The sequence below is a fragment of the Bubalus bubalis genome, chromosome X, assembly GCF_019923935.1.
Source record: "Bubalus bubalis isolate 160015118507 breed Murrah chromosome X, NDDB_SH_1, whole genome shotgun sequence".
Classification (NCBI taxonomy): Eukaryota; Metazoa; Chordata; class Mammalia; order Artiodactyla; family Bovidae; genus Bubalus; species Bubalus bubalis.
In genome coordinates this window covers 13,975,595-13,998,785 of record NC_059181.1, presented here as the reverse complement: position 1 = coordinate 13,998,785, position 23,191 = coordinate 13,975,595, and the positions used below count along the sequence as shown (strand labels likewise).

Genomic DNA, 23,191 nt, shown 5'->3' with positions numbered 1-23,191 from the left:
AGTAGAAATGACATTTTGCTTTGTTCCTCTTTAGCGTTTGGTATGTATTCAACATAGCAGTGAAGGAAGGAAAGATTTGGAGGTGGAACCTGTTTTTGGTGTCCAGGTAAGGGACACAGTAGGCCTAAGCCCTAGCACAGGCCATCTGATGTCCAGATGTCTGTGTAGGTGATAGGGTGTCCTAACCCTTCTCGTTACCCTGACTTTTTCTTTCAGGGATCAGGGTAAGAGAGAAGAGTGTCTTTGAAAGTGAAAGTGAAAGTGACTCAATCATGTCCAACTCTTTGCGACCCCATGGACGATCCAGTCCATGGAATTCTCCAGGCTAGAATACTGGAGTGGGGAGCCTTTCCCTTCTCCAAGGGATCTTCCCAAGCCAGGTATCGAACCCAGGTCTCACACGTTGCAGGCAGATTCTTTACCAGCTGAGCCACAAGGGAAGCCCTGGAATACTAGTGTGGGTACCCTGTCCCTTTTCCAGCGGATCTTCCCCACCCAGGAATTGAACTGGGGTCTTCTGCATTGCAGGTGATTCTTTACCAACTGAGCTATCAGGGAAGCCCAAGTGTGTCTTTCATGATGTAAAAATGTAACACTTTGCCCTGTTTCTCTTTTGGAAGAAGTTGAATACTCTTAGGCATTGAATGTTTGCACATATGCAGATATTGATCATGGTTTTGCTATCACGGTGCTGCCCATAGGCTTTGAATAGGTGTCCAGTGAGCCAACTATGGCTTTCCAACCTGGGCCGTGACCTTGGAAGATCTCCAGGTAGAGTGGATGTGTCCCCTAATGATGACATGACCCAAGTGTCCTGGTTGAACAGGCACATCAGGTACATGGACAATGTGGGCTAACCCTCAGCACAGGTTCCCTGAACTGCACATAAATAGCTGAGCGAGCATTGTGACCCTCCCACTGTGACCATGACTTCTTTGCTGGTCCTCAGGTAACAAGGGATATTTTACTCATTCTTAAGACCTTGAGAGAAAAATGTTTATCTCTGAGAGTTGTGAGGGATGACACAGGTCAGGTATTTCTTATGATATGCCAAGCACTGTAGTGACCATGGACATTCTGCAGGTACCCTGTAAAGAAGTGTAATTAACCTGACAGGAGTCTTGACCTCAGAATCCTGCAAGCACTCAGGTAACGTTGATTGCCTAAGAACGGAAATGACTAGGGTGGTTTTCAGGTGTCCTGGTCACGTAAATCGTGACCCTTTACACAGATCTCTTCATGTGTTTTGCAGGTTCCTTTCAAAGGAGGAACCTTCCAATGGTCACTCTCTGGGGACCTTGCTGGTGTCCAGGTCAGTCATGAGGTGGGCCTTGAGCTGCCTGCAAACAAACTGATCTTTAGCAATGTAGGCAAGTGTGGATGGCATTCCTACCTATTCAATTTTAAGTTTTTTATTTTTCAGGGGAGCAGGTTTTCAGTCAAGACATGACATTGTCCGCCACCAATGCTAAGTACATCTTCCCCCCTCCTTTTTTTTTCCCCTTAGAATTTTGCTATAAAGTGTGTTTCAGCTTAAGAGTGACAGAGGGTAATGTACATCCAGGCAATTGATTCTGCTATTGAAATACTCACCAGATTTCTCCCAGTATGCCTCCAAGAGGTGACTCTGTGCCTAACAATGGTGTTGACCTTCAATTAGTTCAAGTCCAGGTTGTGTTTCCGCTTGCCCTCTCTATGGAAGTGACCGATGTTATTGGCAAGGGTAAGCTTATTTCACAGGGAAGCCACTGTGTCCTTTAAGACATAGTGGAATGCATTTCTCAAGGTTCTAGCTGTCATGGCATCACAATGAACCAAATGATAGCTATCCTCGGGACCTCGCTAGCAACCAGGAGTGGGATGAAGTGGGTCCTTGCCCAGCCATATCATTCCATTTTCTGATGTCTAGGTGAATGGGGATGGTGTCTTTAACCCAGCGTGTGAACATTCTTTGTTGCAGGTTTCCCATTCAGTTCTTTGCATAGCGTAGCAGTGTGAGATTATGTGACATGAATTCATTAAGGACCTTCTTATTTTCAGATTGATAGGAAATTCATGATCTTCTGAAGACTCTTAAATAGACCTTGATTTGGCATGGAGCATTTCAGAAACTCATTGGTCCCTCACAGTGTTCATCAGCATGAGAAACTGACTATGAATATATTCTTGTTCAGAGATGCTTCTTTTTCCCTGCTCTTGTGATGGTATGGATGCAATTCATTGGATTTCCCATACCTGTGACATTGACCAGGGGAGTTTTGCAGGTAAATGCTCAAAAGAGGAAGGTTCTCTGACTAGGCCTTGACCTGATGTTCCTGCAGTTACCCAGGTAAGGTTGATGCATCCATTGCTGATGTCCTTTGTCAAGTTAGCAGTCGCACAGGTCGACTGTGATGTGTACTGAACACGTTTTGCCCAATGCGTTTTTCAGATTCACGTCAAGCACTCTAGGTGAACGTGTCGAAGGTGGTTCCCATGTGACCTGGCCAGTATCCAGGTAAGCGATATTTGTGGCCTCACCCACGGCATGGGTCCTCAGGCCTTCATCAATCTAGGTAAGTTAGGATGGGTTGTCACACTGATGTTACCAAGACTTTTTTCATCGAGGCACTCAGGTAAGAAATGACAGAGATTTACCAAATCCTCCAACATATGCTTTCTCCTCTTTATCTTAGAAAAAGCTTCTGTCTCATCCTGTGAGAGTTGAGGGATTATACCTCCCTAGGTACTGATCATGGTGTCCCTAACCCCAGGAGTACCCATACGTTTTTCCCAGGTGTCCAGTGAAGTCCTGGTCATTTTATCTGACGTCAGTATGGATCTCTTATTCCTGACAAGATGCAGGTTGAGTCAGTGTTTACATACTGATGAAGAGGCTAGGTGAGATGGTATCTCTTTGTTAGATTGAGTCCTGCACTTGTACAAGCATCCAAATGGTAAAACTGACCAAGAGAATATTCAGGTGTCCACACCTAGAATGTTATGTTTATTGCATTCATTCTCTTAATGTTTTCAGGTTCATGTCATGTCCTGATGGTGAACTTTCATTGGTAATTTACTTGGGACATTGCTTGTGTCTACCTAAGTTGGGATGGTTGCCTTTTCCTCATCACAGACCATCTCTTCCCCATGCATCTTGGTAAGTCATGATAGTGTTCTGAACAGTTCTTTCTAGCATGATTTTGTTTTAGATCTTCAGGTGAGAAATTCTAAGTTTTCCTACTAATTCTGTTACTTATGAGTTTACATTTTGTATGTTTTAGGTATAACTAATATTTAATCCTTTGAGTGTTGTATGATCATGTCTTTTAATTTTTGTTTCACGTATCCAGTTAAAAAGTCAACATTTCTCCTGAGAATGATATTGACTTGAATTAATTCAAATACCTTTGCATGTTGTTATTTCCACAGTCCGGGTAGAAGACAATTTTTGGTGTAGGTGTCCTGATGGAATAGATTGTATCTTTAAATACATTTGTTAGATGTATTTTGTCATGTTCCTGTGAAGAGAACAGTGTGAACCTAGCAATGGTTGCTAATGGAACCTTGTTCTCAGCCATTTAAGTGATAAGGTGGGTCCTACCACAACAAGACCATCTGAACTTCAATATGAAGATAAGTGAGGTTGGTATCCCAGACACTTGTGTTACCATGTGCGTTTTTAGATATCCTCATGAGGTCTTTACTCATATACAGGTATGATATTATATGACATTACCCTATTAAGGACATTTTCCTTTTCAGATATCTCTGTATCTTATATTTACCTTGTTTTTGCCATGTGTGTAGTTAAATTTATTTGACCCTATATAGATTACTACCAAAAAGATGTTTTTTCTATTCCTATTTAGAGATAATATATACTTAATACTTGTACTGATTAACAGATATGCAGTGATGCAGATATTCTTTCATGTTGCCATCATCACATTACTGACCATGGAAATTTTTTCAGGTGTCCCTTCAAGTAAAAACGGTGTCTCTTCCTAGGAATTGACCTTCAGCTTCTGCAACTAGCCCTGTAGTGTCAATGGGTACCAAAATGATCAAGTGACCAAGGATATGTGCATCTTTAGTGGTTGAATGATATATATTCTGCAAACTTTCCCAGGTGGCGCAGTGGTAAATAATCCATCTGCAAATGCAGGAGATTCAGGAGACGTGATTTCAATCCCTGGTTTGGGAAAATCCCTAGGGTAGGAAATGGCAACCCATTCCAGTAACACTTGCCTGGAAAATTCCATGGACACAGAAGCCTGGCGGGCAAGCTATGGTCCATGTGGTCACAAACGAGTCAGACACAATTGAGCAACCGAGTGTGCACACATGCACAAACATTGTCCACAATGTGTTTCTCAGATTCATGTGAAGACATCATGGTAGCCTATTAATGGTAGTCATTGGGGATCATTGCTGGTATGGAGGTAAGTACAGACATGGGCCTATACCATAGCAAATCCCATCTGACCTTCATATATCCAGCTAAGTGATGATGTGATACTTCCTGTTACTCTGATTTTTTAAGATATTGAGTTAGAAAGTGATAGTCTTTACCACTTCTAGATATCCTCAGTTTTCATTTGTTGTATTTCTGGAAATGTTCATTTTTACCTCTGTGAATGCTGAGGTTTTATGTGAGTACAGTTATTTATCATGGTGTTCCCCATCTCAGTACTAGTCATAGGATTTTTACAGGTCTCCAGTCAAAAAGGGATATTTTATCTTATACTGGTGTTCACCTTGGCTTGCTACAAGTATCCAGGTAAGTTGCTGTGTCTCCTAATGATGAAGTGACCAAAATTATTTGCAACTGTCATGGTAGAAAAAGTTATGTCCTTTAACAAACATTTCGTATTATCATTCTAGGTTCATGTCAAGAGACCATGGCTAAACTAACAGTGCTAATTAGTGGTGACCATGGCTTGTGTGCAGGTAAGTCAGGATATGGGCCTAAACCACAGCACAGGCCATTTGATCTTCATAAAACTGGGTACCTTCTGATAGTTTCTCTGACAGTTGATGTTAGCATTTTTTCTTTACAGGTATTCAGGTGGTAGTAGTAGTGCTCACTCAGTTGTGTCCAACTCTTTGCGACCCCATGAACTGTAGTCCTCCAGGCTCCTCTGTTCATGGGATTCTCCCAGCAATAATACTGGAGTGGGTTGCCATTTCCTCCTCCAGGGTTCAAACCTGAGTCTCTTAGGTCTTCTGCATTGGCAGGCAGATTCTCTACCACTGCACCACCTTGAAAGCCCTAGGTATTCAGGTAGAAAAGGACTGTTCTTATCAATTCTAGAAACCATGAGTTTTCCATTCTTATATTTTAGAGAGAATTTTCATTGATGCTGTGAGTGAGGTGTGTTTGTCATTTTCAGATGATTCTCATGATGCTCTTAACCATGATAGTAACCATGAAATATTGCAGGTGTCCCAGAATGAAATGTTGTCATATCTGCAAATGCCGACAACCTTGCTATACTGCAGGTATTCAGGTAGAGCTGATGTTCTCAAAATGAAGGAAATGTCTGAGGTCATTTGAAGGTGTCCTGCTGCAAGTTCTGTCCTTTGGAACTGTAGAATGTGTTTTTCAGATTCCTGTCAAGAGATCAAGATGAACTTAATGGCTGTTAAAGGGGTCCTTTCTGATGTCCAGGTAAGTGACAATGTGCACCTTCCCCACATCACAGCATCCTGCATTCACATCTCTAGGTAAGTGGTATTGATTGGCTTAACTTGTTGTACCATGTTTTTAATTTCAGGTCTTCAGGTAAGAAATGATAGTGTTTTTATTAATCTTAACAATTATGATTGTCTACTGTTTTATATTTTTGAGAGTTTATTTTTAACCCTGTGAGTGATGAGCAATTCCTGGGTGTGCAGGCAGTAATGACTATGTGGCACAATTGTGAATGTGGCATTTCTGCAGGGGAGCAGGGAAGAGAGGATAGTATTTATAACCATTATAATAATAGCATAGACCTTGGAGAACTGCATGCCCCCAGGGAGAGGGGAAGATGGGTTCTTTGGTGAAGGCAGTGTATGAGGTCATCTGCAGTGTCCAGACAATTAATTGTGTCCATAGACACATTTGTCACAATGTTTTCTCCAGGTTCCTGTCTAGAGATCATGGTGCACTTCTCCATGACCATGAAAAGAACTCAGCTTTTATCCAAGTGAGTGACACCATGGGCCTTTCGCAGAAGCCAGGCCATCTAGTCTTCAGATATCTGAGTACATGGATAGAATTTCCCTAACAGAGTGTCACCCTGTTGTTTTGCTCGTGATCCATTAAGTCCTTTCCTAAGGTGCAGGTATGTGGTTATATGACTTTCCTTCATTACAGAGCTTCTTATTTTCATATATGTGAATGATGATGCTTTCATCTCTCTGTGTTAAGTATAACTTTGGCATGTTTGCCATTTAGAATTTAAATTGACCCCAACAATACCAGTTAAGTCGGATATTTGACTATGTTCTTGTTCACAGGTTATGTGTTTTATGTACGTGTAGTGATAGATGCAGAGAAGGCAATGGCACCCCACTCCAGTGTTCTTGCCTGGAGAATCCCAGGGACAGGGGAGCCTGGTGGGCTTCCGTCTGTGGGGTCACACAGAGTTGGACACGACTGAAGCGACTTAGCAGCAGCAGCAGCAGCAGTGATAGATGAATCAGTGGATGATTTGTCATACTGTCCATCAGTGGTTAACGTTCACTTTGAGGTTTTTCCAGGCATCCCTGCAAGAGAGGAAAGAATCTCTTTTTATTAATCTCAGGTTTCCACAGTTATCCATGGAATAGCAATGTGTCTTGAAATGGTTGAATTGAACAAGGAATTTTCAGGTGGCCCAGTGGAGTAAGATGCGTACCAAACACATTTTACACAGTTGTTTTCAGCTTCATGTGAAAGCATCACAGTGAACTTATTCACAGTAGTTATCAAGGCACATCGCAGACATGGAGGGAAGTGGTGACTTGCGCTGAAGCCACAACCTAAATCATGTGATCTTCATGCATAAAAGTTAGTGTTGATGATGTCCCTAACACTTGTGCTTCCCTAATTATTTTTGCAGGTGTGCAGTTCAGGTCTTAAGTAGTACATAGGTATGAGATGATGTGATGTAAACACATCAGTGAAAATTGCCCAGTCGTATCTGACTCTTTGCGACCCCATGGACCATACAATCCATGAAACTCTCTAGGCCAGGATACTGGAGCGGGTAGCCATTCCCTTCTCCAGGGGATCTTCCCAACCCACGGATAGAATCCAGGTCTCCTTCGTTGCAGACAGATTTTTTACCAGCAGAGCCACTGGGGAAGCCTATTAGAGGGCTGCTTATTTTCAGATATCTTTGTAATCATCTGATATTTAACTTGTTTGGCACAAGTGTAGGCTAAATTAATTTGTGCCTAGTAATACTAGCAAGCAATAGTTTTTTATTGTGATCTTGTACAGATATAATGTGTGTTTCTCACTTGAGCTGGTAGACAGATTGCAAGCATCCAGGCAGTTTGTTATATTGTTCTAATGGCTTTATTAACCACAGGATATTTGCAAGTAGCCCTTCAGGGGAGAAAGGTCTGTGTGTTACTCGGGTTTATCCTCAGAGTTCTCCAAGTATCCAAGTAATATTGATGGATCTCAAAATGATATAGGTGACAGAGGGGCTTGCTGGTGCACAGGTGACATGCAGCATTATACCAAGCACGTTTTTCACAGTGTGTTTTTCAGGGCTTGCGAAGCAAGCCAGTCAGTGGCAGTTGATAGCTGGACACAGCTGGTGTTGAGGTAAGTGATGGCATGGCCTAAACCACATCACAGACCATCCAGTTTTCCTGTATGGAGGTAAGTGATGGCAGGTGTCAAGAATGCTTGTCAGTATGACTTAGATACAGATGTTCAGGTATGAAATGATAGAGTCATTACCAAATCTAGAGACTCTGAGTTTTCACTTTTTTGTTTCAGGTGAAATTTATATTTAACATAGGGGCACTCAAGGGTTGCAGGTATACAGGTACTTATGGTGGTTTTCCCCACCACAGTACCACCCACAGGATTTGTACAGGTGTCCAGGCAAGAAATGATAGTTTTCCAACCTTGGTGTTAACTTTGGATTCCTGCAGGTACCCAGGTAAAGTTGATGTCTCCTCATGAGGAAGTGACCAAGGTTATTTGCAGGTGTCCTGGTAGAAAAAAAAACTTGTGCCCTTTAACATATGGTTTATAATATTTCTTTCATGTTTCCTTCTAGAAATCTCAGAAATTGGTTGTTGATGGGGAGACATGGTTGGTGTGCAGGGAAGTGATGGTGTGGGCCTGAACCACTACATGGGCCTTCCTGTCTCCAGGTAGCTACGTAGGTGATGGTAGTGTTCCTCACACTTGTTACCATGATTTCCTTGCAGCCTTTCAGATGGAAACAGTGGATCTCTTACCAGTTCTAGAAACCAGGAGTTTTCATTTATTATTATTTTTAAAATTTTGTCTTTCTCTGAGTATTGAGTAATTTCACATAACCAGAGATAATTAGCACAATGAACCTAGCTAGCCATGATAGTGACTGTGGAAATCTTGCACATGTGCCCTATTAAAATAAATAAATTTATATTAAAAAAATAAAAAGGTATAAAACAGAAAAAAATAAAAAAAATAAAATTTACGCACAATTTAAAAAAAAAAAAAAAGAAATGTCTGCTTACCTGGGAATATTCCTAACTTGGATTCCTGCCAGTATTCAATGAACGCTGATGTTCTTATAATGATGAAAGCAGTGTCTTCAGGTGTCTTGGTAGAACAAATTGTGTCCTTTTTACATGGATCATAATGTTTTTTTCACCTTTGTGTCAAGAGATCATGGTGAACCTTACAATGGTTGTTCTCAGAGGCATATCTGGCATCCAGGTAAGTGATTACAGGCACCTTCATCACATCAGCCACCATCCAGTCTTCAAACGCTTAGGTAAGTGATATTTGTTACTGTTTTGCCATGGGATTTGGGGGCTAGGTTTTCAGGTAAGAATTGATAGTATTCCACTAGTTCTAGCAACCATGTCACCCTCCTGTTTTATATTTTTAAAAAGATTTCTATTTTACCATGTAATTGTTGACAAACTTTTTGTTTACCATGGCTTTTTGCAGTTTTCTTGTCAAGGACAGGATTGTGTCTAACTAAGGTGTTGATCTTAGACTTTTGCAAGTTTTCAGGTAGATTTGATTAGCCCCATAAATTTAATGGAATTTCCCCAAGTGTTCACTATTATCATTTGTCTTTATAATACCAAATAAAGAGTACTGTATAATACCAAAAGAAGGCCTCACATCATCTCTTAACTGGACCACCAGCAAAATGCAAAATTGAATCTTAATATTAGTTGGGCCATCATCTCTTGGATATTTTTGTGGATATTTACTGAAGAGGAGATATTATCTCTATCCAAAGTCTTGACCTTGTTTTTGTTTTTGTTTTTGCAAATAAAATATCCAGGTAGACTTAATGGTTCCCCTTAAGTTTGTAGTGCTCATAGGATTTTTCAGCATCCAGATTGTAGAATTATCCTTAAACACTAGTGTCTCTTTAGTTGTTGCAGATTCCAATTAAGAGACTGTTGAGAAGCTCTGTACAGTATTGGAGGCAGAATTTTGCTTGCGTCTAACTATAAGATGATGATGTTCATAACAAAGTTAGAGCTCTTGAGATTGTGCAGATATCCAGACAGACACCAGTAGGGATGTGTGATATCTTACCTGGATATCTGTAAACTCCCAAGGTCATTATCTTGATTAGGAACACCATCTACTCTTGCCTGAAAATTTCAAGAAAACACATTAGTTAGAGACACCTTCATAGTGTGACAGGATATCTGAAATTTCCTTGATCACTGTGATGGTTGGTCAACACAACTTAAAGGACACTTGCAAATAAACATGGTCACTAGGTTGGCTGAAGGACCTTGGCGGTCCTTTCACATAAATAATTGGTTGCTTGAGGCTGCTCTGGTTAGCAGGACTGTATATAGCACGCCAGCTACCAAACCTGTCATTATCTCAAGCATCACCTTCCCTGGCACCTGGAGTCCTATTAGGACCTTCATCATTTCTTCTATCATCCTTTGGTACTTCTAGTCTTTTCTCTTTCCCTCAGGACTGGTTAACACAGATGCTAATGTGTCAGTGAGGTTTTGAAAATAACACTTCTCATAGCAGTGGTTTGAGCTAATAGTGATTTTCATCTCAAATGTCTTACAAACACTAATTAAGCTTCTAGCTCCCTAGTAGTCTTAGGCCAGTCTGGAGTGAGTTCCCAGTTTCCCCTCAAGCTACTGAAAGTCCTCTAGGAAACAGAAGGCCGGGGGGCTAGAGCCTGACAGCCTTTTTCTTGAAAGAAGGTTGAATAAACTTTTAGAACTTTTGTGATGCTTAGAGAGTGAAGTCTTGGGGTGCTTTATCAGATGAAACCCCTTGGAATGTTTTATTAAATGAAGTCTAGCTAGTTTAAGCCATCTGTCAGAAAGATATTTATTTTTTTATAATTTATTTTTTAAATGTATTTTTAAAATTGTTACAGAAAAGTATACACCTATTGAGTTAGTGCAGTAGGGAAATAGATTAAATCACAAACCTAAATCAGTTCATTAAGACAATAGTTATTTCTCAATAGAAAGAGGAAAAAAATACTGCTGGCAGGTGTGACTGAAAAGAAAGATGTGAGAGAACAGGAGGTCCTTGAAAGCATTCTTTCCATTTCCTCGTTCTGATCAGAAATTCAGACAAAATCTTTAGAAAAAGCACCTGAAAAAACAGTATCTCCTGATTCAAAATGCAGAAGCACAGGCATAATGCAATGGTGAAATTCATTCATGGACATTTTCATCAGAATCAATGATTCTCAACCAGGTGTGTGATGTTGCCCCCCAGGGGACATTTGACAATGTCTGGAGACATTTGGGGTGGTCATGACTCCCAGGGCAGGTGAAGTGACGCTGGCATCTAGTATGTAGAGATGAGGGATGCTGCTGTGAATGTCCTACAATGCACGTGGCAGCTCCCATCACAAATAATGATCCAGCCCCCAAAATTAGCAGTGCTAAGGCTGAAGAACTCTGCTCTAAACCCCTTCCCTTGCTGGAGCAGTAGCTCCAGTCTTCCATACAGGTACATGAGTTATATGCCATTGATATGGTTGACCTCAACCTCACCCAGGGCTTCTCAGATGACTCAGCATAAAGAGTCCACCTGCCAACGCAAGAGACATGGGTTTGATCCCTGGGTCAGGAAAGATCCCCTGGAGAAGGGAATGGCACCCACTCCTGTATTCTTGCCTGGAGAATCCATGGACAGAGGAGCCTGGTGGGCTATCATCCATGGGGTCACAGAGTTGGACACAACTTAAACATTAAATCACCACCAATCTCCCCCTCCTCAACTCCAGCAGGCCCAGCCTCATGATCTTCCCACTGCTTGCTCTAGGATACCTTCATCAGGCCTGGCAGCCCCGTCTGTGCAGTGTCTAAACTGGAACGTGTTCCTAACCGTAACACTGTGGATTTTCTCAGAAGGTAATGGCTATGCTTTTATTTTGAAGTGATCTGAGCTTCTTTTAATTAGGAAGACATATGCACATTTCTTTTCAAATCTATCAGCTAGTTCATGTGATTTGAGTAGAAAATCAAATGCAGATCAAAGAAAGACCCCTCTGATAAAACATCTATAGCACATCATGTTAACTTTTCCACGATAACTAACACTGAACAAGGGGTGGCTTTCTATTCTTCTTTTGCTCCTTGCTCCCAGTCATCTGTTGACCTACTTCTGGCCTTCTGCTTAAACAGTCATGTGCTGAAGTTTGTAGAACATGCAGTCCAGGCAAGAAAGGGGACACAATGGGGAAAGATAAGAGGCATCTTTAACTTCAAGGGCAGGAACATAGAACCACCCCTTTCTTATTTACAAATGTTACTGTGAAGCAAAAATATAGAGATGATAACGTCCTCCAAAATTATATCCAAGTTAAAAAAGATCTGGGAACCATCACTGTTTCTAGTTCTTGTTCCATTACTGTCAAGACTTTGTACACGCCCTAAAATACAAAAAGGACTAGAACAAAATTCCAGTCTTTGAGTTCAGTTAAGCAGGGTGGTAGGTAACAGTATAGCTCTCTGAGACAGCAAGTAGAACAGAGATTCTCAGGGACTAGGGGAGAAGCAAGAGAGGTGATCCTGCTGAGTCTCTGTTTGGGGTGATAAAAACATTTTGGAGACAGATAGTGGTGATGGCTGTACAAGTTTGTGAGTGTAATGAATGTCACTGAGTTTTATACTCAAACATGGTCAAAATTGCAGATTTTATGTTCTACATCTTTTGCCACAATAAATAACTACCTTTGAAGTATAGCAAAAGCTATAGATGCAACATGTGTCAAAGATCTTAAGAGTAAAGAGAAGAAATCATCATTTAAAAACAAAACGTATTGAGTTCACATTTTTCTTTGACCCTTTTCTAGGCACTTGATAGTCTGTGTCAGTCCAGGTCTTCCAGGAAGCAGATGCTAAGGGAACATGAGGAATTAAATGTGCTACAGACTCTGGGAAACACCTATGCAGGGCAGAGCTGAGGAAGAAGGAAAGGGCAAGGGGAGGCTTCTGGCTCAGTGCAGGTCTGACACAGGGGAGAGGATGAAAGGAAGGGACCCCTCAGTGTGGTCTAAGAAGGCTTGGGCCAGATTGATGGGAAGTCTTCATCTCCCACTAGAGGAGTCTCTCATTCCCCAGCAATGGGCCTGCGAGGGTCTCTCTGCTGTGCTTCATTGTTGACCACTTGCAGCCTGGGGGCAGTGTGGCCTCAGTGCAAACCCCCTGGAGGATCCAGAGCTGAGGCTGTGTAACACTTGGGCTCCCTGCAGCAAGTTCTTTAGAAGATGTTCCATCTGCGCACTTTCCTGGTCACCACACACCCATCTTGTTCAGAGCTCACAATCCCTCCTCCAAGCATTTTATAATCTCCAGTCAACAAAAGGGGAAATGGGGCTTAAATAAAATTCCCCAAAGCACATGGCCCTTAAGTGGTCAAGTGTGAAAGTGTTAACCACTCAGTCGTATCCAACTCTTTGTGACCCCATGGACTGTAGCCCACCAGGCTTCTTTGTCCATGGGATTTCCCAGGCAGGAATACTGGAGCGGGTTGCCATTCTCTTCAGGGATCTTCCCAACCTAGGGATCAAACCTGGGTCTCTTGCATTGCAGGCAGATTCTTTACCATCTGAGCTGCCTGGGAAGCTCTTAAATGGTGGAGCCAGCTTCCAAAGCTGAGTTTGAAAAACTGCCCCCTCCCAAACCAGGGTTTTGTCTTCTGTTGTGTGGTAGATTATTCTTAAGCAAGTATTTAGTCTCCCACTTCCACCTGTCTCCATGGAAGGACTCATTCTCTGCCGTATTGACATGAACTTGGTGTGTCTTGTTTGGGCCATGGAACGTGAGTATGAAGGGCTCTGAGGCAGTTCAGAGCCTCAGCTTTGAGAGGCATCATGTGTTTGCACTCATGTCTTCTAGAAGAAGGTCGTATCTGGAGAAGATCTGAGGCTAAGAATGAAAGCAACCCAGGCAAACTCTGCCTGAAGGAAAGCACCATACCCACTACCTAGTGAACCTGCAGACTCCAAAGTGAGCAATAAAGACTTGTATTTGTAAGTCATCGAAATTTTGGGTGATTTGTTGGGCAGTATTACTTTGGCAAGAGCTGACTGATACATGCCATTTTTCCTTTACAGAAGGAGAAATTGATGCTGCTGGAGGGAGATGGTAATGACTTTATGGAGGAAGTAACTTGTAGGCAGATTATTTTTTAAAATAATAAAAATTCTTAATTCCATTTTTGAAAAAAAAATTGTATAGCTCTTGTCATTGTCAAAATTTTGGAAAATATAGCAAATACTGAAATGAAAGTCAGGGATGACATCTATTGATATTTTTTGTATTAGTCCTCCATGCATACTATGCCATTATACACTCTGGGGCTTTGCCTTTTATGGCCCAAAATCTATCGGCATTCTTATATATGAACAAATATTCTTTGAAAACATAGTTTGTAATGGCTGCATAGTATTCATGGCAGCACTAACTTGAGCTTTAAAGACAAGATGAAGGACACCAGAAAGACATGTTTCCATTTATTTGTTTAAAATTATTTATCGAGTATTCAGTAGTTCTGGGCAGTGTTCAAGGCACTAGGAAAACAACTGTTACAAAGAGACAAAGCCCCAGTATCTGTCAACAGACGATCAATAAAGAAATCATAGTCTATTCATACAATGCAAAACTACTCAACAATAAAAAAAGAACTACTACTGGTATGGAGCTACAGTATGGATGAACTTCAGAAACATTATACTGAGTGAAAGTAGCCAGACACCAAAGGCTCTATGTTATGATTGCATTGTTATAAAACTCTAGATGATTCAAACCAATCTATAGTGATAGGAAGCAGACTAGCAGGTGGGGGGAAAGAGGAGACAGGGAGGGCAGAAGGGAGTTGCAAGGGGCATGAGAAACCTTTTGGAGGTGGGGGATATGTTTATTATCTTGACTGTAGTGATGAGGTCATGAATGTATACATAAGTCAAAACTTTAAAACAAGTTTTTATTTTATATTATAGCTGATTTACAATGTTGTATTGCTTTCAGGTGTACAGCAAAATGGTTCAGTTGTACATAATACTGTTCTTTTTCCAATTTTTTTGCCATGTGGGTTATTACAGAATATTGAGTAGAATTCCCTGTGCTATAAGTAAGTCCTTGTTGGTTATCTATTAATATTTTAAATATAGTAGTGTGTATATATCAATCCCAAACTCTCAATTTACTCCCCCCCACCTTTCCCTTTGAAAAGTTTGCATATGTCAAAACTTTAAATATGTGCAGTTTATTGTATCAGTCACGTCTTCATAAAGCTGTTTAAAAAGTCATAGGCATGGGGTAGGGGCTGAAAAAGTGGAGGATAAGCATCTGAGCAGCAGGAAAAGCACATACAAACATACAGAGGCATTTTATTTAATAAACGCATAAAATTTACCTTCTCAGGCAATGTTGCAGACGTGTTACAAATATTAACTCATTTTCTCCTCACAGACTCCCCAGGAGGTAAGTACTATTAATATCATCCCTATTGGAGTAAAGGAAATTAAGGCACAATGATATTAAATAATTTGCCCAAAATCATGGAATAATGGTCATAGCTGGACTTTGTATCCTCAAACCAAGATTTAGAATCATGCTTTAAATAAGACAACAAGCTAACTTCCAGGAACATATCTAGTAGTATTTGCAGGTGTATTTGAAGAGCCAGGTGACTGTAATCAAAAGTGAAGGGAGAAGAGAGGAAACAGAAGACCTTGAAAATATAGGTTGGGGTTTGTTCATAATGCAAAGGTGTATTGGAAGCCTTCTGAACGGTATCTGTATTTTGCGTGAACTAATTTTCATTTATCATCATATACTAATTATTAATATATTTTCAGTGGAACTCATCTTAAAGCAATTTTTCCGTCACTTCCTCTGGGATCCCAACCTTGAAATAGAAGGCTCTTCCCAAGTCTTTTTCTCTCCTTTTCATTTCCTGCTAAAACATGTCTCTGCTGCTGCTGCTGCTGCTAAGTTGCTTCAGTCGTGTCCGACTCTGTGTGACCCCATGGACTGCAGCCTACCAGGCTTCCCTGTCCATGGGATTCTCCAGGCAACGACACTGGAGTGGGTTGCCATTTCCTTCTCCAATGCATGAAAGTAGAAAGTGAAAGTGAAGTCGCTCAGTCGTGTCCGACTCTTAGTGACCCCATGGACTGCAGCCCACCAGGCTCCTCCATCCATGGGATTTTCCAGGCAACAGTACTGGAGTGGGGTGCCACTGCCTTCTCCAAAATCCTACAAAGGTGAATGCACTGTTGGTAGGGTTTCCTTGAGGGGCTCAGGAGTTCATCCCTCACAGGGGCTAGGAAGATGGACTAAGTTCCAGGGATTACTCTACCCTGGCTTCCATAATGAGATACTGTAGGCTGCCTGGCTCAAAAGGGAGAACTTGATTTCCTCAGTTTTGGAAGCTGGCAGTCCTAGACCAGAGGGCCAGCAGGGCCAGGTTCTGGTGAGAGAATTCTTCCAGCTTGAAGACAGTGTCCTCCCAGGGCTTTTCTTTGGTGTGTATACAGGGAGAGAGATGGCCTTCCTCTTATAAGGCCACCAATCCTATTGGATTAAGACTCCAAAAAAAAAAAAAAAAAAAGACTCCACCCTTATGACCTCCTTTGACCTAAGTGAAAATGTTAAGTTGCTCAGTCTTGTCCCACTCTTTTGAGACCCTATGGACTGTAGGCTCCTCTGCTCATGGAATTCTCCAGGCAAAAATACTGGAGTGGGTTGCCATTCTCTTCAGGGATCTTCCCAACCTAGGGATCAAACCCGAGTCTCCTGCATTACAGGCAGATTCTTTACCATCTGAGCCATCAGGGAAGCCCTAAATTACCTCCTAAAGCCCCATCTCCAAATACAATCACATTTGAGATTGGGACTTCAGTGTATGGATTTGAGGGGGACACAGTTAGTTCATAGCACTCCCCCTCCCCCAGATTCTGTGTTGCATCCATTTGATAGAGTGGGCCCCAGCCTCTCCTCTGTGAAAGCTACCCTCCCCCAGCGCAGACGTTTGAGATTATAAACTTGAGACCCATGTGCTAGATTCAGTTTTCACAAATATTTTGTTTAGTGCACAGTTTTTAAACAAATTTAAATTAGCTGTCAGCATTTAAAACTTGGAATATAGCAAATCATCATTTGCATTCCCAGCTTTCCTCGAAGGAAATCTGCAATGAACTGTGTGTTAGTCTTTCTATTGGCCTTGAAAACTCCAAGGTAAGCTTGTATCCAGTGGCCAAAACAGCAGGACAGCACCTTATGGGATATATGAGTGGTCTGTACTCATTTTATTTCTTCCACTCCTAATTACGTTTTTCTCTCATTTCATCAAATTATCAAATTATTTATTTATCTTTTATTTTGTTGCACCTCATGGATATTTATAATCAACTTAAAGTTTCAGTTCAGTTCAGTTCAGTCACTCAGTCGTGTCTCACTCTTTGCGACCCCATGAATTGCAGCATGCCAGGCCTCCCTGTCCATCACCAACTCCCGGAGTTCACTCAAACACAAGTCCATCAAGTCGGTGATGCCATCCAGCCATCTCATCCTCTGTCGTCCCCTTTTCCTCCTGCCCGCAATCCCTCCCAGCATCAGAGTATTTTCCAGTGAGTCAACTCTTCGCATGAGGTGGCCAAAGTACTGGACTTTCAGCTTTAGCATCATTCCTTCCAAAGAACATCCAGGACTGATCTCCTTCAGAATGGACTGGTTGGATCTCCTTGCAGTCCAAGGGACTCTCAAGAGTCTTCTCCAACACCACTGTTCAAAAGCATCAATTCTTTGGTGCTCAGCTTTCTTCACAGTCCAACTCTCACATCCATACATGACTACTGGAAAAACCATAGCCTTGACTAGACGGACCTTTGTTGGCAAAGTAATGTCTCTGCTTTTGAATATGCTATCTAGGTTGGTCATAACTTTCCTTCCAAGGAGTAAGCGTCTTTTAATTTCATGGCTGCAATCACCATCTGCAGTGATTTTGGAGCCCCCCAAAATAAAGTCTGACACTGTTTCCACTATTTGCACATCTATTTCCCCTGAAGTGATGGGACCAGATGCCATGATCTTAGTTTTCTGAATGTTGAGCTTTAAGTCAACTTTTTCACGCTCCTCCTTCACCTTCATCAACAGGCTTCTCAGTTCCTCTTCACTTTCTGCCATAAAGTTTAAGAGGGCATAAAACCAGGTGTATCTGTGTGTATGTGTGCACATATGTATGTGTATGTATATATATACATACACTCTCAATATGTGCTTGCTGCAAGAATGAATGAATGGAAATGTGCATGTATGTGTATTCTCAAATTGTCCAAAGAGAACTCCTTATTGAATTCAGAGATAAATATAGCATTTGAAGGGCGACTTATGGTTATAACAAAACTTGAAAAGAACTAATACATAATAAGGGGAAAATGTCACAGTTTATAAATTGTGAAATTTGTATGACACTTCACAGTTTACAAGGCACATTCCCAGATACTATCTTATATATGGTTTTATCTGGGAACCATCAGGGAGAGGAGGGCTCGATGCTTACAGCCCAGCTATAAAAATGAGCAGATGAACTGAGGCTCACATCAAGCCCGTTAGATGGCTTATCCCCATTCTGACACAGGCTCAGAGAAGGGACTCACAGGCAGTGCAGAGAGATTTAGGACTCCGATAAAGACAGATCTTCTTGAAATGTTTGTCCAAGGCTGGTTCCTGGCATATGTAAAATACTCTATCATTCAAGGAGTATTCACATTAATGATCTCACTAGAGGCTCACAGGCTAACATATTTCCATTTAACAAATGTATAAATTAAAACAGAATTATGAATGATGTGCCAAGTTCACATGGCTATTTGGTGAAAGAGGTGGAGCTAAAACCCTGGACTTGACCCCAAGCCCGGTTTCACTACAACAGTCTAGCCCAAAGTGTAGCCAGGGAACGTAGTGCTGTGAGATGCCAATAGCTATTATGCAAAACAAACCAAGTTATGGAAAATAACTAAAAGCTGCATGATGAAATATATTTGGAAAGTTTGAGATTAAAGTCCAGCATTTTGTAAGATTTCTCAGAGATTTGCATATACTACCATCTGTTTCCAAGTTACAAGGGAGAATCTAGTATATAGTGTTTTCCCAAATCATAAGACCATGCAAGCCATTCTTTACCAATGTCTCACACAACTAGGATGCATTTTGAGAAACATTGTCCTCATCAATCATCAGTTACATCAAGTGTGAATGACATCATAGCCCTGTGAACTATTCATTTTATTTTAGGGTTTTGTTTTTTTTTTTCTATTTTGTTTTTTTGGCCATGCCATCATACATGCGGAACCCTAGTTCCCCAACCAGGGATGGAATCTGTGCCCCATGCAGTGGAAGCGTGGAGTCTCAACAACTGGGCCATCAGGGAAGTCCCTCAACTGTTCATTCTTAAGTTTGTGTGTTATTGGGTATAGGGGCACAGAATTAGAGTAGAAGTTCATTGGAAATATGGCAAGTTTTCTGTGTTCATTGTCACTAGCACTCTATAGGGAAGGATCATTCTTCCCCACCCTATTAACATCACACTTGGTCATATTAAGTTAATTTGGCCAATGCAAATAGATTGAATCTGCCTCATTTGACTTCCATGCAGAGGTTCTAGAGCTGGCAGGTGATTGGCTATGCACTTTTGCCTCTGCCATGATGATGAGCCATGATTCAGATAGAAGTAGTTCCATCAGCCTGGGGCTTGGAATGAGGACAATATGCACTGGAGGTGTTGACCAACCCAACTGTTCCCACTAGCTAGAAATAATCCTTTGCCCTTGTAAGCAACTGAGATTTGGGGGCATTTATTACTGCAGCATAACCTACCCCATCCTGACCATTATAATTTCCAAAAATGCTCTTGATCCAGGTCTATGGTTCCTTTTCTTTGTACAGTTGACCCTTGAACAGCATGGATTTGAACCCTGAAGGTCCACTTACACACAGAGTTTTTTCAGTAGTAAATACTACAGTCCTGCACCATCTGTGTGTGGTTGGTTGACTCTGAGGACATAGAATGGCAAATACAGACGAATTGTTCATGTGGAGGGCAGACTGTAAGTTATGTGGATTTTCAACTGCACAGAGGGTTGGTGCCTTTAATCCCTGCTTTGTTCAAGGATCAATTGTGTTTCATGAATTTTATAGCAAGGGACTTCTAAATTAATGAATATTAAAGTTTCTCCATCTTTTAGCAGGGTGCTTTGGGCTCTAAGGAAAAGAAATCCTGACTCACAGGCTTGAACAAGAAAATATTTCATCTGACAAACACTGCCCGGAGGTTGGGCAGTTCATAGGTAATCAACAGTTTGATGAGGTTAAAGACTCACACTTTCTCTGAGTCTCCTTTCCACCATCCTCACACTAGTTTCATCCTAAAGCTGAGGTTTTCTCATGGTCACTAAGTGGCTTCTGGAAGAAATCACATCTATTATCTCCTTTGGTTGCATCAGATGAGAAATAGAGATACAAACACTTCACTTGCACAAGCTTATAAGTCCATTTTCAAGTTACCAAAAACATGTGCCAAAGGCTTGCTGAACTAATGGTGGAGGAGTCAGCTCAGGATCTCAGATGGGGATATCAAAACAAAATCAAGGACTGTTAAGAAGGAGGAAAGGAGAAAGAGGCAAAAAAACTAATATTTTGCAAGTCTGCGAGCACAACAGGAGAAAATCTAGCACCTCGTGCATTTCCACAGACCTGCAAACTGTTTAATGTTCAGATTTGCAAACCTGATAGTTGGGCATAAGTAAGATCTCCTAACACTTAGCTCTACCATCTGTTGCTGACATAACAATTTTACATAATATGAAAAATGCCAGATGGAAGCTACGCATTAACTGTGTCCAAGATGTTTTTTGTTCACAACATACACGGAATAGAAGGAATTAGCTTTGTTCCATACACTCTTGAGCTCATAATTCTCCAGTTATATTTCTGGCCATTAATGGAGAGGGGCAACTCCAGAACTTCCTAATCACTTAGTTACCATGGTGTTTGGAGGGCGCATGAAGTGGTAGCCCTGAAATTTCTATGCAGGACAGACTTAGAAGCTACCATTTGTAGAGCTGAGGCCTAGAAAGGGGAAAGTGTACATATCTAAAATTATGTTTGCACAGCAAAGACACAATTTTTAGCTTAGAATTTATATAATTGTAAATAATACTAGTAAAGTTTTCTAAAGATGTTTTTATTTTTACTGTATATAAGATTGAGAAACTATTAGTTGTCCAGGTTGTAGAAGAAGTCAAGTAATCACTGTTGTTTGGGAGCAAAGGTGATGGCAAATGATGTTTTAGGGGAAATAAGATTCCTACCATAAACCTTCTACAAGCAGGAAGAAATTTTTAAAGTACAGGCAACAATTCCCCCATTTTTGTTATAAAATGCTTCAAATATATATTAATTTAGAGAGTATATAACTGACACCCAGCCACACCCTCAACACTCGGATCCATCAGATACTAACATTTTGATGTTCTCTATATCCACCTTTTGATGTATTCCCTTTCTTCCTATAACTGTTACCCCATCTGGTATCAATATTTTGCATATTTTATCCTATTACCATATATGCATGTATCCATAATAAGATCATAGTTTTGAAAATGGCATCATATGGGATACTTTTCAACAGCTTATCTGTTCTTTCATTGTTTTGATGAGTCTTACCCTTGCTGATCTAGTTCCCTCTTTTTTATCTGCTCGATAATATTCTGTTACTGAATAAAATACAATCGACTCACCTGTTCTTCTGCTAATGAACATGTGAATTATTTCCAGTTTTCACTATCATTAACAGTGCTGCAAAGGAAAATCTGGTGCATGCTTCCTTATGCACAGGTCAGAGACCTTCTCTAGGTTATAGACCCACAAAGGTAGAGTGAGAAATTCTTCTCAATCCTGATTTATCAAGTAACATTTAAACCCACAGTGTATGAAACCTCCCTTTTCTTCATTTTGCCAATGTCTTGGCTATGAGATAGCATTTTCTACATATCTAAAGAAATAGAGCAACTTTTCATTTATTTGACATTCATATTTCCTCCTCTTTGAATGTGTTCCTTGGTATATTTTGCCCATTGGGGGATATTTGTCTTTTTCTTGACAAATTATAAAAATACTTTTACATATTTAGATACTAACATTTGCTAGGGACATGAATTTGAGCAAACTCTGAGAGACAGTGAAGGACATGGGGTTGCAAAGAGTGGGACACGACTGAGCAACTGAACAACAACATTTGCTGATTATTTGCACTCAGTATCTTCTTCCTGGCTATGACTTATCTTTTAACTTTTAACTTTTGTTAAAGATGTTTTTTTGATTGTATTTAAGTTTATCACTTTATTGTAGTTATACTTGTCTACCTTTTCCTTAATTAAGGGTTTTTTTCTCTTGTGCTTATCTATGAAATCCACAAGATTTATTCACGGTCATAAAGAGTTCTTCCTTTATTCTCTTCCAGATGGTTTTGGTGGCTTCTTTTGTACATTTGGATAGTCTGGAATTTGTCTTTGCAAAGTGTAAGATAGTGACTTAACTTTCTTTCCAGAAGGATAACGAATTTTCCCAGATTCATTTTGTCACTAGTTCATGCATTCCACCCTGATTTGTAGGGTCCTCCCTGTCCAGCATCAAGTCTCTATAAGTGCCTGGCACCTATTTTGTCCAACTCAAATAGCATTGCTGTCTACATTACTATTAGTAAGTAATTGATAAGTAAATAATTTATAAGTCTAAGTATCTGGGAGAGCAAGCCCTCTGGCTGTGTCTTGGCTATTGTGGTGGTTAATTTTATGTGTCAACTTGACTGGGCCATGGGGTGGCCAGATTAAACATTGTTCCTGGGTGTGTCTGTGAATGTCTATTGGTGAACTCAGTAAATTACCACCCCCAGTGGGGGTGGGCATCATCTTGTCCCTTGAGGGCCTAAATAGAACAAAAAAGCAAATGAAGGGAGGATTTGTTCCCTACCTGCCTGTGTGTTATAGTTAGGACCTAGTTCTTGGGACTGGAATTAAACCACCAGCTCTTCTCAGTCTCAAGCTTGCAGACAGCAGATCGTGTGACTTCTCAGCTTCCATAATTGCATGAGCCAGATCCCAATTCCACATAATACATCTCTTTTTGTATCCCATTGCTTCTGTTTCTCTGGAAAGGCCTGACTGTTGTGGGCTCTTTCCTCTCCTACACAAGTGTTGGGGTCAGCTTGTCATCTTTCCTAGGAAACTCAGTTGGGATTTTAATCTTGATTCCATGGCGTTTATAGATTAATATGGGAACAAGTGTCATCCTCCTGATCTTGTCTTGTCTTCCATGAACCTGTTATATCTCTGCATATATTATCATCTTTTATATTCTTTGGTGCTGTTTTTTGTAATTTTCTCCATAAAGGTTTTGTACATCTTGTATAAATTTATTCTTAGGTATTATAGCTATGAAACATACTTCTTGTAGCTATGAAAAATGAGAACATTATTTGAAA

The 23,191-nt window shown here is 40.8% G+C and overlaps 2 long non-coding RNA genes across 2 annotated transcripts; both read left to right on the top strand.

The window, feature by feature from the left end:
* The first annotated feature begins 486 nt into the window (after positions 1–486).
* LOC112582200 lies at positions 487–4,214 on the top strand. Its single transcript, XR_003106754.3, has 3 exons — positions 487–1,149; positions 1,253–2,329; positions 2,432–4,214. It is a non-coding gene; the product is annotated as an uncharacterized LOC112582200 (long non-coding RNA).
* Positions 4,215–4,225: 11 nt separating this feature from the next.
* On the top strand, positions 4,226–15,647 carry LOC102408293. The gene is made up of 3 exons (XR_003106681.3): positions 4,226–11,553; positions 13,543–13,676; positions 13,761–15,647. It is a non-coding gene; the product is annotated as an uncharacterized LOC102408293 (long non-coding RNA).
* Positions 15,648–23,191: the final 7,544 nt, after the last annotated feature.